Source organism: Euprymna scolopes, chromosome 18, assembly GCF_053919585.1.
Source record: "Euprymna scolopes isolate OS-2025 chromosome 18, ASM5391958v1, whole genome shotgun sequence".
In the NCBI taxonomy this organism is placed as follows: Eukaryota; Metazoa; Mollusca; class Cephalopoda; order Sepiida; family Sepiolidae; genus Euprymna; species Euprymna scolopes.
In genome coordinates this window covers 42,814,796-42,829,132 of record NC_136499.1, presented here as the reverse complement: position 1 = coordinate 42,829,132, position 14,337 = coordinate 42,814,796, and positions in this window count along the sequence as shown.

Below are 14,337 nucleotides of genomic sequence, written 5' to 3'. Positions count from 1 at the left end.
CAAATAAAATCATGAAGAAAACTCAGCGAACGTCTCTGTTATGCCTTTCATCTATCAAAAGTTTTATTCATCTTAATTAAACAGATGAAACGAAACAACTACTTATAAAATGAAGCAAAAAGCATATAAAAGACCAGCAAATATAAACACCCTACGCATGCATCTATAAAAACCCTTTTATTTGGTTTGTTCATTACTCATTAATGAAAACATTACAATAGCGGGCATCCTAAATTCTCTGTTCAGCTGTGTTACTAATTTCATTAAGTTAGAAAGCTAAGTTAAGAAGTAAATAACTAGATAGATAACATTAGTCTCTCTCTCTTCTAAGTCCATTTTTTTTTCAAATAAAACCTTGACGAAAACTTAGCGGATGTCTCCTTGTGTCTTTCCTGCATTTGAAGTTTTATTTATCTTAGTTAAACAGACAAGACGATTAACAGCTACTCATCAAATGCAGTTAAGAGAAACAGAAACAATGATGAGAATAACAAAAGACCCTGTATAAACACTAAAACATTATATTTGCTTTATTGATATATTTTTGTTTTTTACAAGGGAGTCACCACTTATCAAGACTCGAAGAACACTCGAAGATAAGGGTTAATGAATGTAAGGTGGTAGTGTAGTAATCGTTAATTGTATAGATTGGGTAGAATTTGGATTATTTAAGGGGACGACTCAACAAGAACTTGTTTATATTCGACTTGAAGGCTACCATATTGTAATCAGCCGGGAGGCAGGCCAGTGGACAGTGTTCCACTGGCGGGAAGTTCTAGGAAAGAAGCTTTGTTGATGGAATCTGCATTTAGATTTAGGCACAGATAGAGAGTGAAGGAAATTGTTGATAGCGGTTGTAGCTAGTCGATTGTTTTGTGTGAAAGTTTCGTAAGTGGTAGATTGGAGCTCAGACGAGCACTTACCATAAAAATAACGATAGAGCAGGGATAGGTTCGAAAGGCCTCTTCTGTGGGAAATAGATTGCAGGGAAGAGAAAATGGCATCATCTACTAGGTTACGGAGTCGGGTTTGAACTCTACTCATGAATGGAAACATTACACTGCTACTACTACAATGAACTTATGATACGGCGCCATCAACCCTCAGCATTACTCTTAGTTTTAATACAACTTCAACCCTCTTGATTATCAGCCCCTTGTCATAACCATAAAGCTAAATAGTCTTTATGTCTGTAGTTTGTGGATTAGTTTGTGATCCTTCCTTTGTTATAACCACCGAGTCAAATGTTTAGACTTTCTCATCTAAGCTTTTTCTCAGGGATATACTTATCAGCTGAACGCTGGCGAATATGTGTCTATATAATTTGATTAAAATGCTGCTCAGATATTGATTGGCAAGTCAAGTCTAATTTTTCTCAAATTAACCGAACCAAAAAATTAATTTGTCATTCATTTTTTTGCTTCTTTTTCTTTTTTTTTTTTTTATTATTATTATTTTCATTTCCCGCCATTTCAAAGGAAACATTTCATTTTTTGTTCATTTGATGGTTTCCGGTCTATTTGTGAGAGGAACCATTTTGAATGACCCTTGTAGAAAATTGATATCAGATTTCTCTATTTTCAAGGCTACGAAGCAATGAGATTGGAAGCAGGTTTATAACTAACACTTTTTTTTTTACAGCAGAAGTTACTAGGGTATATTAGAGTAATTTTCGTTTTCGCTTTTCTGAACATTTGCAATATCTAATTCTATATCTCTATTTTTATATTGTTAGGAGCATTTTTATTATATTCATTCTTTTTTTTTTTTTTTTTTTTTGCCTGTTATCATCATCTTTATAGTTGTTATTCTTTCATCACGTTTCGGCTAACTCATCCTCTGGCCTTCTTCAGGTGATTAACTACGGTGAGTCTTGTAACTCACCCCCAGTAATTACTGCCTTCCATAGTTGTTGTCTCACCAGGTTTTGATCGCCTAATTCTGGCCTACTTGGGTAGGATTGAAACCGCTACTCTCAGACAATGCTCACCTTAAACAGTAGAGAATCAACGCTCTATCCACTCTGCCACAGGTCCTGTCATGGTTAATCATCTGAAGAAGGCCACAGAATGAGTTAATCATCTGAAGAAGGCCACAGAATGAGTTGGCCAAAACGTTGTGAAGCAGCAACAATGAAAATAAGGATAACAGTTCACAAAAAAAAAAAAAAAAAAAAATGAATGCACAAATTATGAAGCCTCATCTCAAAGGATTCCAAAAATAATAAAAATGATGATTAGGTGCCTTTGTTTGTATATTTCTATGTACAGAATTCACTCTTAAATTAATTAACCGATCATTATGAATTTTGGAACACAGCTGCTTGGCATAAAGGGTATAAATATGGACTATATTTATTTTAATCAGAAGCTTGGGGTATAGTTGAGATTGTCTGTTCTTTTTTACCACCGGTTTCTGATGTCTATTTGGCTGTATAATAAGACATGGTGAAGTAGACAAGAAAACCATTCTTAACATGAGGAAATACGGGGGGGGGGCTTTCACGTTATCTGAGAGGAAGATAAATAATTATCAGAAGAGACCATGTCTTGCTTTTCATCATCGTTTTGTTTGCAGAATAGAAACCGGAAGTAAAAAAGAGAAGACAATTTTGACTATAACTGAAGTTTGCAGAAAGGCGGGGGGGGGATGGAACAACACAGCGATTGATTCAGGTATCCAAATTGGGGAGAGGACCTTCCAATCGTATTCAAACTATATCTCTTTATCATAATATTTCTCAGTACTAGGATTTATACTTAAGTCTTTGGGTCATAGCATTAAGGATTTGACCCAGCCAACATCAGGGCATCACCAAACCTATAAATAGTTTTATGCTAAGGTGAGAGGGGAAAGGGGCATCTTTTATGAACATTCAAATACCTCGCGTTTTTGTGAGATTTAAAGAGTAGATATTAAACATCAGTTAATAAATATTCCTCAATTTTAAATTCTTTGGAATATTTTGAATGATTTCAGGGGACATAATATGGATACAACCTCCCATTTGACCATTCAAATATTGAATTTGATCCATACTTATTAGTGGGGCTGTGACTCATTGTTTTGACTCTTGAGTATATATCTGTTAACATCTTATATGTTTTTATATAGACTGATGTGGTTCTCGATTGATTGGCTGTATCTTACTGTGTCGGATATATACTTGAGAGTCAAAAGAATGAAAAGAATATTCTGGTGTCACAGTGCTACTTATTAGACACCAAATTAAGCACAATTCCCTAGATTTCAATTTCTTAAGATTTCTTAAGCTTGAATCTTAAATTTTAGACATTTTCTAGAATCAAAATCATGTGATGGATTTTAATCCAAATTGGAATACAGATTCTTGACACGAGATTATTTCTTGATTTTTAGGAAGATAGAAGTGGTGCAAAATTGTTCTGCTTAGAAAATTAATTTTATCCGTTCGTATATCTGTACAATACTGCATAATCATGTTGACACGCCAGTTCTCATCAGATCACTGAAGTTAAGCAACAATGAGCCTGCCAGTACCAGATAGGTGACAATTTGGGAATACCAGGCGCTGTATGTGCTCTCTGCAATTAAATTTTTGAACAAGCAAAATGTGGATGTTTTGGATTGGCCTCTTCAAAGTCCAGACTTAAACCCCATTGAAAACCTATGGTCTACTTTGAGGAATCGTGTGAGTGCAAGAAACTCTATCAATACTGAAGAAAATCTCACGTGATGAATGTCGCCATTTCATTTTTTTTTTTTTTTACACGGAGTTCACCACTTATCAAGGCCCAATGGCCACTCGGGGATAAGGGTTATTGTGTGTACAGTAATCAAAGAGATAGTGTAGCAATAGTATTGGAGAATTGGTAAGGTGTCATTACTTAGGGGGGGCGGTTCATCAGGAATTTGTTTGTGTTGGACTTGAAGACATCCAGGTTGAAGTCGAGAGGGAAACAGGCAAGCGGAACAGAGTTTCACAGGCGTGCAGTTCTAAGAAAGAAGCTTTGTTCATGGAATCTACGTTTTGATTTAGGCACAGATAGGGAGTGGGGAAAATTATTGACGGTGGTTTCAGCTAATCGGGTGTTTTTTGAAAAAGATTGGCGAGGGGGGACCAGAGAATGGAGCTCAGACGAGCACTTGCCATGGAAATAACGATAGAACAACGACAGGCTCGCTACGTCTCTTCTGTGGGAAAGAGATTGCAGGGTAGAGAAAAGGGCATCCCCCACCAAGCCACGAAGTCTATTTTGTACTCTGTTAAGGCAGGATAGGCTGTTTTTAGCAGCTCCCGTCCAGATGTGGCAGCAGTACTCCATCTTTGGACGTACTTGGCTCTTATATAGATAGAGAATTGCATCATTAATGAGAAATCTTCTGGAGCGGTAGAAGGATCCCAGCATTTTCCCAGCGATCTTGGCTACAGACTTTATGTGTGTGCTCCATTTAAGATCAGGAGTAAAGGTCAAACCCAGGAGCTTATCAAAACCTGGGGCCTCCCCTAGACGAGAGCCATCCATTTCAATTGATGCCAGATGGGGATCAGAGCATTTTTGATGTAGAGATAGGAGCTTGGTCTTAGATGCATTAAAGGTAACCAACCACCTCTTTCCCCACTCTACCACGCGCTCAAGATCAGAGGAGAGAGAATCAGAGAGAACATCATCATTTACGGCCTTTGATGTGTTGCCATAGATGGTCGTGTCATCAGATGTGTTGCCATAGATGGTCGTGTCAACGAAAGATTTTAGTATGTGTTTTGGGAGATCATTGATGTAGATCAGGAAGAGAGTTGGGCCCAGTATGAATTTTGCAGTAGAAGGTGCGCTGCAGTTATAGAAAATAAAGGCTTGTTCAGTAGATATTAAATGTGTGTCCACCAATTTTGGTATTTTGATGTTTCAATGTTATTATTTTTAAATTTATTTTCTTTGTCCCACTAATTAATACAGTGTATATGTGTGTAAGTTTAGTTGTAATCCCTCCGAATGTTCTGGAGAAATTGAAAAAAACCCAAACTGTCCCAGATTTTTGGCCGTTAGTTTATATGAGTGTATTAATCCAAATTCAGGATTCAATACCTAAATCTTCCGGATGTGAGGCGAGTACCTTGCCATCGGAGCAAACGCGCTAATATATATATATATATATATATATATATATATATATATATATATATATATATATATATATATATATATATTGTTTTTTAAAATATAATTATATTTTATAAAACAATATATATATACTGCTTCCCATGTGGAGGTACCAAATTGGTTAAAGGGAAAATTGTTCCCAACTCGCATTTAGGTAAAAATGCACTTTCGTGAATAATTGAATTCATTCAAAAACGTATTGCAAAAACATAACATATATATATATATATATATATATATATATATATATATATATAAAGAGAGAGAGAGAGAGAGAGAGAGAGAGAGAGAGAGAGAGACATATTCGGCCTTTGATTCGTTTAGCATAGATAAATATATAAAACTGAAAGAAAGTAAAAGGTTAGACAAATTCAACAGTGTTTTAAGCAACTATAAGTATCCATAGACAAAACATTCACTTTTCGACATGTCCAATTTTCACATCAAAGAATTTCAGAATAAATCGTGATGTCATAATAAATTCTCTTCTCCGCGCCCACATCTCTCTCTCTCTCTCATTTGTTTTTCTACTTTAAACATTTATGTATAAACAAACAAACAAACAAACATTCACGATCCTCAGAATTTTAGCATTATACACATATATTAGATGACTGTAGTTATCATAATAAACTAATGAATCACATGCCTATTGGGTAAACTAAATAACCCAACAAATCAGGTATTTTCCACAGTCTATATTGACATCCATTATGCCACTAGAACACCCACTATATTCAATGTTAATGCCTTTATACTGCGTTATTAACCAAATACATTGCCTCTTCCATTGGAAAGGTGACCTGTAATAAAAACGGAAATAGATTGCAGCAATAAATGAAAATAGTAATAATTTGCTAGTCGTTGGGTTTGTGCCAGGATAAACACTACTGTTCCTAGGGGCAGTGACACACAAAGAAGGGCAGGGTCTAAAGGGCGGGGGCCCCAGGCATCCACTGGGGAGGGTATTCAAATAGAGAAGGAAACAAGTAATTTAAAAATTTTAGCACTGATGAATCAAGTTTAGGGGGCTAACCGCACTATCAAAAACGGCTTTTTTTATTTCTTCTACTCTGTGAAATTTAGTCAGTCAGACACAAGTAGCAGTTAAACTGACAAATCAACGTTTGGTTCGAATTAACTAATGTGCTGGTCATTAACTTATTTGTATAAATATAATTCCTTTCAATTCGATTTTTTTTCGCTGTTAATGTAAAACAATATGTTACCCTGCTCGACAGCAAATGCTAACCCCCAATGCTGTTACTGTGTTCTTGTCCTTTGTCTTCCATTGTGGCCATGTTGTTGACTCTCACACTTGCAGCTGTGAAGGTGGTGGCGCACATGGGTTCGCAAGTATAAAATAGAATAATATAAAACAAAACACAAACTCCGACACACTCTGCAAACATCAGTTGCACTCTGTATGTGTTACACCATTGACCCTATACACGATAAGGTCCGCATCTATGTCCTGTCAAGGCTATGTTTGTTAGTGGATGTCAGCTCATCTCGATCTGGTCCAAGCCACGACCTGCCTTCAACTGTATCTAACTTGTAACTGTCCTCCACTCTATCCTTAATCATCACAAACCAAAGACTTTCAGTAAACCATCTGCAACTGTTGTAAACTGCTGCAAAACTCATCACTACCCCAAAAACTAACTGCAAACCCACCCCAAACACACTGTCTTCCATTTTTCAGTCCTTTGTTCCAAATCATTGCCACACCTTGATTAACAATTCCTATTCAGCTTTCTTTGTTTATTTAGGTGAACAACTTCCTTTCCATTGTTCTGCTGATAAACCTATTTTTCGTTTTTAGTCATATTTCTTTTTCTATTTTTCCTTTACTCCTATCATTTGGGAGATGGACGTCGATAGTATCACATTAATAATTCAACTGTACAAGAGTAATGTTAAAGTGGATACATTTTCATTACTGCACTAGACATTAAAAGCTAACGTTCCCCAATATTATTTTCATATTTAGAATAAATGATAAACAATTAAATGTGCATAAAATAAACCTTAAAATATTTATTTTCGAAAATTACGTGTGTCTTTATATGTGTTTCACATTAAATTTTATTTTTCATTTCCGTTACTATTCAGCGGATATTTTGTTGCAGCCGCAATTACAGACAACCACAGCAACAGCAGCATCGATACCTCACAGTTTACGAGTTTGAATCTATCTTTGATTCATAAGCTTATATTATATTGTGTGTTCTATTTTAAAAGGTACCAAATATGTGAGTATGTTACGTTGTTCTTATTTAGATAACGACTTATATATTTGTTGTTGTTCATGTTATTAAGTGTCTTAGTGTGTTATCGAGACAGTCTTAGGAGTGTTCATGTTGTTGAGTGTTCATGTTTGTTGCTGTGAGATGTTAGATATTATATATATTCATTGTGTGTGTTCATATTGTCTTAGGATTTTCATGTTTGTGGAGATAGCATATTGGAGACATAAACAGGGTATATATAAAAAGAGAGACAGTTCTGTATATATATAATAGACAGTGTATATGTTACTACAAGAGCACCACGCCTGTAATTCAACTAGAAGGAGAGTTTTGAATATCTTGATAGATAGACCGAGAGTGCATTTGACATTTACGTTTTGACAGTTGTACATATAATATAAACACGTTACCTTTCTCATTGTAATGATGAACACAGAAGACGGCAGTTATGAAAAACATGATGATCATTTATTCTTCGACCGGTCGGAAATGATTCTGTATTTCAGGGATTCAAAGTTGTTACATGGTTATTTCTACCCCCCCCCCCGCTTCCAGAGGGAGCCTTGACTCTAACCGATAATCGGTCTGAACCTCTCTGCTCCTCTGATCTGACTGATCTAACTCCACGAACTAACTTTGAACTCTTTTCTATATTGAGAATAACATGTATGTCCGGTAAACGTGACCATAACTCACGTGTTTTCAACATACGCGATTTGCATGTTTTTGAAACCATTTCTGACGACCAGAAAATTTCCCATTCTCTTTGTTGTTTTAGAAAGGAATTTAACCTACTTGTCTAATTCTGTAACCCATATTTTATTATGCATTCTTTCTAAGAATGTGAATAGTTTCCAGCCAAATTTGTATTTATTAAATATTTTAACAGAATCAACAATTTACTGGACATTCCATTTATAATAAAATTCTGTGTGTATTTTAACTTATGATTGGAATTCTCAATTCCAAGTCTAGCTTCGCAAGTTCGAATCCTTGACTATCCTATTTCATTTTTACATTTAACTAATTCCCTATTTTTCTACTTACATGAAAAGGGGACAGCCCTTATCATGTAACACTTAGTGCTGATTGGTATAAGCATTTAACTTCTCTTCTGGCTTGCCTAATCAGAGGCATTCTCTCAGGCGAACTGAGCACATGACAAAGTTGATAAAAGGTGTTAACACACGGTACTTCCTTCAACTCCCAAACTTCTCTCTTGGGGCTTAGCAAATTTTCCCTCTCCCGGGTCCTTGGTCCTGGGTTTTACTTACTGTTGGGCTTTGATTTCAACACCTGTGTACGGTACACATACATGAACTCTTTTCTCCCCAAACAGAATTTCCCAACCTTTTTTTTTACTTCGTCCACATTTATTGATTTGTTTTACTGCTAACACTCTTCTCTTTTCTATTCCTCTTTTATTAAACGAAGATGAAGCTGTTTTCAATGTCAGAATAAGACTTTTGTTGTTCTATCCCGCAACTTAATACAAGCAAAAAAAAAAAAAAAAAAAAAGAGTAAAAAACTAAAGTGATCATTTTCCATCACACTTAACATAATTATAAAACACTAGCAAGCCGCCCGGCGTGCCCGGTCGTAAAATTAACTTAAATATGATATTTTAATTTATAGAGATTTCCTATTTATTATTATACAATCAAAACTCTATGGATTATTATATTGTACCCAGTATATATAGTAGTGCCCCCTCCCGGCGTGGTCCAATAATAAAATATGCTTAAATATGATATTTGGTTTATGGAGATTTCATATTATTATCATAGAGCCAATCCTCTATCGCTTATTATATTGTACCCAATATATTACTATATATTTATCAACTCTGTCATGTGCTCAGTTCGCCTGGGAGAGTGCCCCTGATTGGGCAAGCCAGAAGAAAAGTTAAATACTTGTACCAATCAGCACTAAGCTTATGAATCAAAGATAGATTCAAACTCGTAAACTGTGAGGTATCGATGCTGCTGTTGTTATGGTTGTCTGTAATTGCGGCTGCAACAAAATATCCGCTAAACAGTAACGGAAAATAAAATTTAATGGGAAACACAGATAAAGACACATGTAAGTTTCGAAAAATAAATATTTTAAGATTTATTTTATGCACATTTAATTGTTTATCATTTATTCTAACTATGAAAATAATATATGCTTCCACCAGCGTGGTCCAGTTGTAAAATACACTTAACACTGTGGGCCCAGATCGTTGATTTGTGGAAATAGAGACAATGGCAAGTCCTCAGGTAATGTTTGAGGACTTTTTTTAGGTAAAACAATGAGCAGAATAGAGAACAAAATTTAAATATTTAAAAAAAATGTCAAAATTTGGGGTGTTTAAGGCCCAAAAACTTAAATTCAGGATTTTGATTCCAAAAGTGCAAATTAAATACTTGGGCATATCTTAGTAAAAAATGGTCCACTGACAGTTGTTCAGGGCTTGTTGTAAGTCTAATAATGTGAATACGAAATACTATATATATTACAACGTATTAATTAAGATATCTTAAACAAGAGAAACATAAAATTTCTTTGATAGGTTGAAAAGCCTTACGTGAGATTTAATAGTGTGATCATTTGCACCACGTTCAATGCAATACTTATTAGGATGCAATTGGTTGGACTGCTTAACAAAACCATGATCAGAACGTTAAAGCAGTCTACAAATAACATCAGTTAACTGTTCAATTGGTGATGGTTTTCTTGAAAGGAATTGCCAATAATTACGGATGTCTTTATTGTTGGACTCCAAACATTCCTCTGACAAGTTTTCTAATCTGCAACCATCATTCATAGCCTTCAACTTGACTAAATGTTGAATTATTCTATGGAGAGTGATTTAGCTTCACCCATTTAAAATGATCACACATATTCCTAATTGTACTTTAGCAAAGAATTTTCATCTTATCAAGGTTAACTTGTCTTAAGTATTGTTGACAACTGGAGGTGCAATGTAGACTATAATGAACTAAGCCACTGCGGGGAAACATGTCAAGCTTACTGCTGGTGTATCGTGTTAGGTCCTCGACTAGAACAGGCAACCAATCGATTTGATTGAAAAAAAAAAAGGCGATTTCAACCATTTTGATGACAATAAAAGTATTAGAAAGTGTGGAATATTCGTTGTCTCCAATAACAAAAAATCCAAATTTCTTGTATGCAATCGATAATCTCATCAAAGAAAAAAAAAAGTCTTGCTTAAAGGCCATTTGTTGGTGTCTCACCTTTTCCACCAGCATGATTACATCTATCCAGATAGAGACCAGTTTTCCTGTGAATTTTGTTAAGAACTCTTTCTCTGGAGGCACGAATTGGGTCACTAACTAATGCCCCTTACCTCTCAATCCATTATTGGTAGTCCATGTGGCAACAATACATAACTTGAACGAACCATGTAGTGCCATTGATGTAGGCATGGGTTATGGTGATACTTTTCTGGTCTGATACAGAAATTGGTTTTGCTGTAACACCTTCATCATCATCATCATCATCATCATCATCATCATCATCATCATCATCATCATCATCATCATCATCATCATCATCGTCATCATCGTCATCATCATCATCATCATCATCATCATCATCATCATCATCATCATGCAGTCCGTCAGTCTTGACGATGACTAGTCGGGGCCTTAGTGCTTTATCCTTCGGTGTTGGCATAGTCCTCTTTCTGTGTCAAACATCCGGTCACAGGCACTGCATATGTGGGTGCCAGGGTTGTGTCGTCTATAGTGTCTCAGCTCTAAGGCTTCTCCAATTTTTCTCTCTATTTCTTTTTTTCCTTTGTGGAGACTGTTCTGCCAACCACTCCTTTCTTTGGCTTGTTCCTCTCAACTCTCGACATTGATGTTCATTGCCTTCACGTGCTGCTTTGTTACATCTTTGTAGCGAAGCTTCTGACCTACTACCTTGCGGATTCCATTTTCCAGTTCCCCATAGAAGATCATCTTTGGAATCCGATTTTCTTCCATTCTAGTAATGTACCCGGTCCATCGTAGTTGCATAGTAGCAAGGGTAGCTTCCACACTATTTAGATTTGCTCTCCTGAGAACTTCCGTGCTTGACATAAAGTCACTCCATTTGATCTTCATGATCCTTCTCAGGTGTCTCTGTTCGACGGCTTCCAATCTCCTTACGTGTTCTCTATACAGGATGTAGGTTTCTGCTGAGTACAGCAGGGCTGGCAGGACGATGGTTTTGTAGACTCTGCACTTCGTCTCTAGCCAGATACCAGCCCTTGTCCAGAGCCTCTTTTCTAGCTTGCAAAAGGAGGCACATGCGCTTTGAATTCGGCAGCTTATTTCTTTGTCAGCACGGTTATCAGTGCTTAGAGTGCTTCCAAGGTATTTGAATTTTTCAACAACTTTTAGCACCTTGCCGTTGATTGTTATTGTAGGCTTTTGCGGGTCGTTGTTATCTGGTGAGGGCTGATACATCACTTCAGTCTTCTCTATGTTGATTTGTAGGCCTATCTTCCTGGCTGTTTGAGAGAAAGTATCAACTATCCTTTGCATCTGAGCTTGATTGTGAGCTATCAGAGCAGTGTCGTTTGTGAGCAGTAGTTCTGTTATCAGCCCTTCCTTGTTTTGGTCTTGGCCTTCAGTCTTGCAAGGTTGAACAGTTTCCCATCAGAGCCTGTGTGGATGAAGACACCTTCTTCGATGCTCTGATGAAGCAGCATTAGGGCGGCTGTCAGAAATAGGGTGAAAAGTGTTGGGGCCAGTACGCACCCTTGTTTGGTGCCGTGGTTTATTTCCAAGAGTTCACTTTCTAAATTCTCTACTACAAATTCTCTACTACAAACAATTTCACAAAAGGATTTTGTTCCTTTGTGAAATTGTTTGATAATTTCCACAAAAGTGATCGGGGCATCCAAACACTTTAAGGACCTTCCACGGCATTTTTCGATCCACTGTATCAAATGCTTTACGGAAGTCTACAAAGACTATGTAGAGCTCCCGATACTGTTCAATGGCTTTTTCTTGAATCTGATGTAACACCTTATCTGATCTTAAAATCACCACTTTTAGTAGAAACCACACCATCATTGTTGCAATATTTTTTACTCTTAATAGGGGTATTGTCTCTCAGAGTTGGGAGATTCTATTTATAAATGCTGCTGCTAGGAACTGACGAATCAAATTAATTGCTGCTAGGAACTGACGAATCAAATTAATTCACATTCTGCTATCAACCAATCAGAAACCTGAATTGCTCCATAAAAATTAAACCTTTTTAGCAACCTTGCACATATTTTTTTGTGTCAACAAGAGAAGGATCTTTTGCTGTTTGGCCGTAAAATCATAAAGTCCGGGAACCTACAGAACAGCTGTCCACTGAGAATTCGTCATCTCCAGGATTTGTATAGGATAACCACCCATCGGAAACTCTTCTGAAACTAAACATCGCTTTCAACTCAAGAAGCAGAAGAATCATCAACTAGACTTTCCTACAACTTCAGAGCATCCTCAGCACATCTGTTGATTGGGAATTCGTCAGAAATAAATTCAGGATTTGTTCAGTCTGTCTTCTTGCTAATACAAATAATACAATCTGCACCACCAAGTCCTAACACATGCTACTTAAAAATCTTAACTCATTCATGGTTTCATGAATTATCTTTCCATTATATGCCTTATTGCCAACGTGTGCATACAGATCACGAAAATGCTTTCTTCTTTTCTTTATTTTTATAACTTCTTCACTCTAAACAACAACAACAACAACAACAACAACAAGAGTAGCATCAAAGAACTTTACTTCTGTAGCAGCAAATTCGAGCACAGTTCTGCCGAAGTAATTGCATCCGTCATGATTTGAAGAATCCCGACTAGTCAGCAGAATCTTCGATTATATTGAATTTTTTTCCAGATTTACTGATACAAGCATTATAATCAGGGGATTTGGTTAGTGGAAACTGCAACCTGTAATAAATGATTACTTGAAAGATTTGTTTTTGTGAAATGGACACTTTGCTGATTTCTCCCATCTTATGTAAATATGTATCTGAAATGTAAAAATTGATGTTATAAAACAATTACTGCAACAAAAATATTGAAAAAAATTTAAATGATTTAAATGAAAGTTTAAACAAAAGAAAACAAAGGAAATCCCAAACGGACACAGGGAACTTCTCAATGGACAATTCTAAATTTTTTTTTTTAGGAAATGAGTATATATGCTACAGTTTATGAACAGTAACAAGTAAACAAACAACATAGCATGCATTCAACATCCATTTGCAACAAATGTTTTCTATTTGAAGACATATAATAATTGCGAAAAGAATTGAGTAAATCTTTTAATATTTCTAAAATTTTTCTTGTAACCATAGAATATTTCAAGGAAAATTATTCTGCAAACAGCTAAATCTCACATAAATCTGTTTGTTGCATCAATAGCTCATAAACCAAGGATTTCAAAAAGTATATACTTTAATATGTGAGCTTTAGCCCTTTTGAAAATATGTTGCCATTTATGCAAAAAAATCACCTGATTTGGGTTTAAAAAAATATACAATTTCGGCATGTTTTTTATGAAGAAGTATGAAAATTATACTCAATTTTTCTGGAAATGTTCATTTATTATGCTCTTCCAGTGTACCAAATTTCACTTCTCTGCGTTTCATAGCAATTTCAAAATTAAAAAAATTGACCTGCAATAAAGCGATACACATTTAATTTTATATGAAACAAATTCCAAAATATATAGTATTTAATTTCCGGTAATAACAATAGTTGATTCGACATTTCTGAATTTTTAAGATGGTTATTTGTATTATTTGGATTCATCGGACTACTGTTCTCATCTTGAGTGTTATTTTCACAATGTTTTGGTCGATGTAACCTCCAACCTTCTTCAGGTGTATCTTGTCGAACTCTGGAATGTTTCTGTTGAACTCGGGAATTTGGACGGAATTTTGA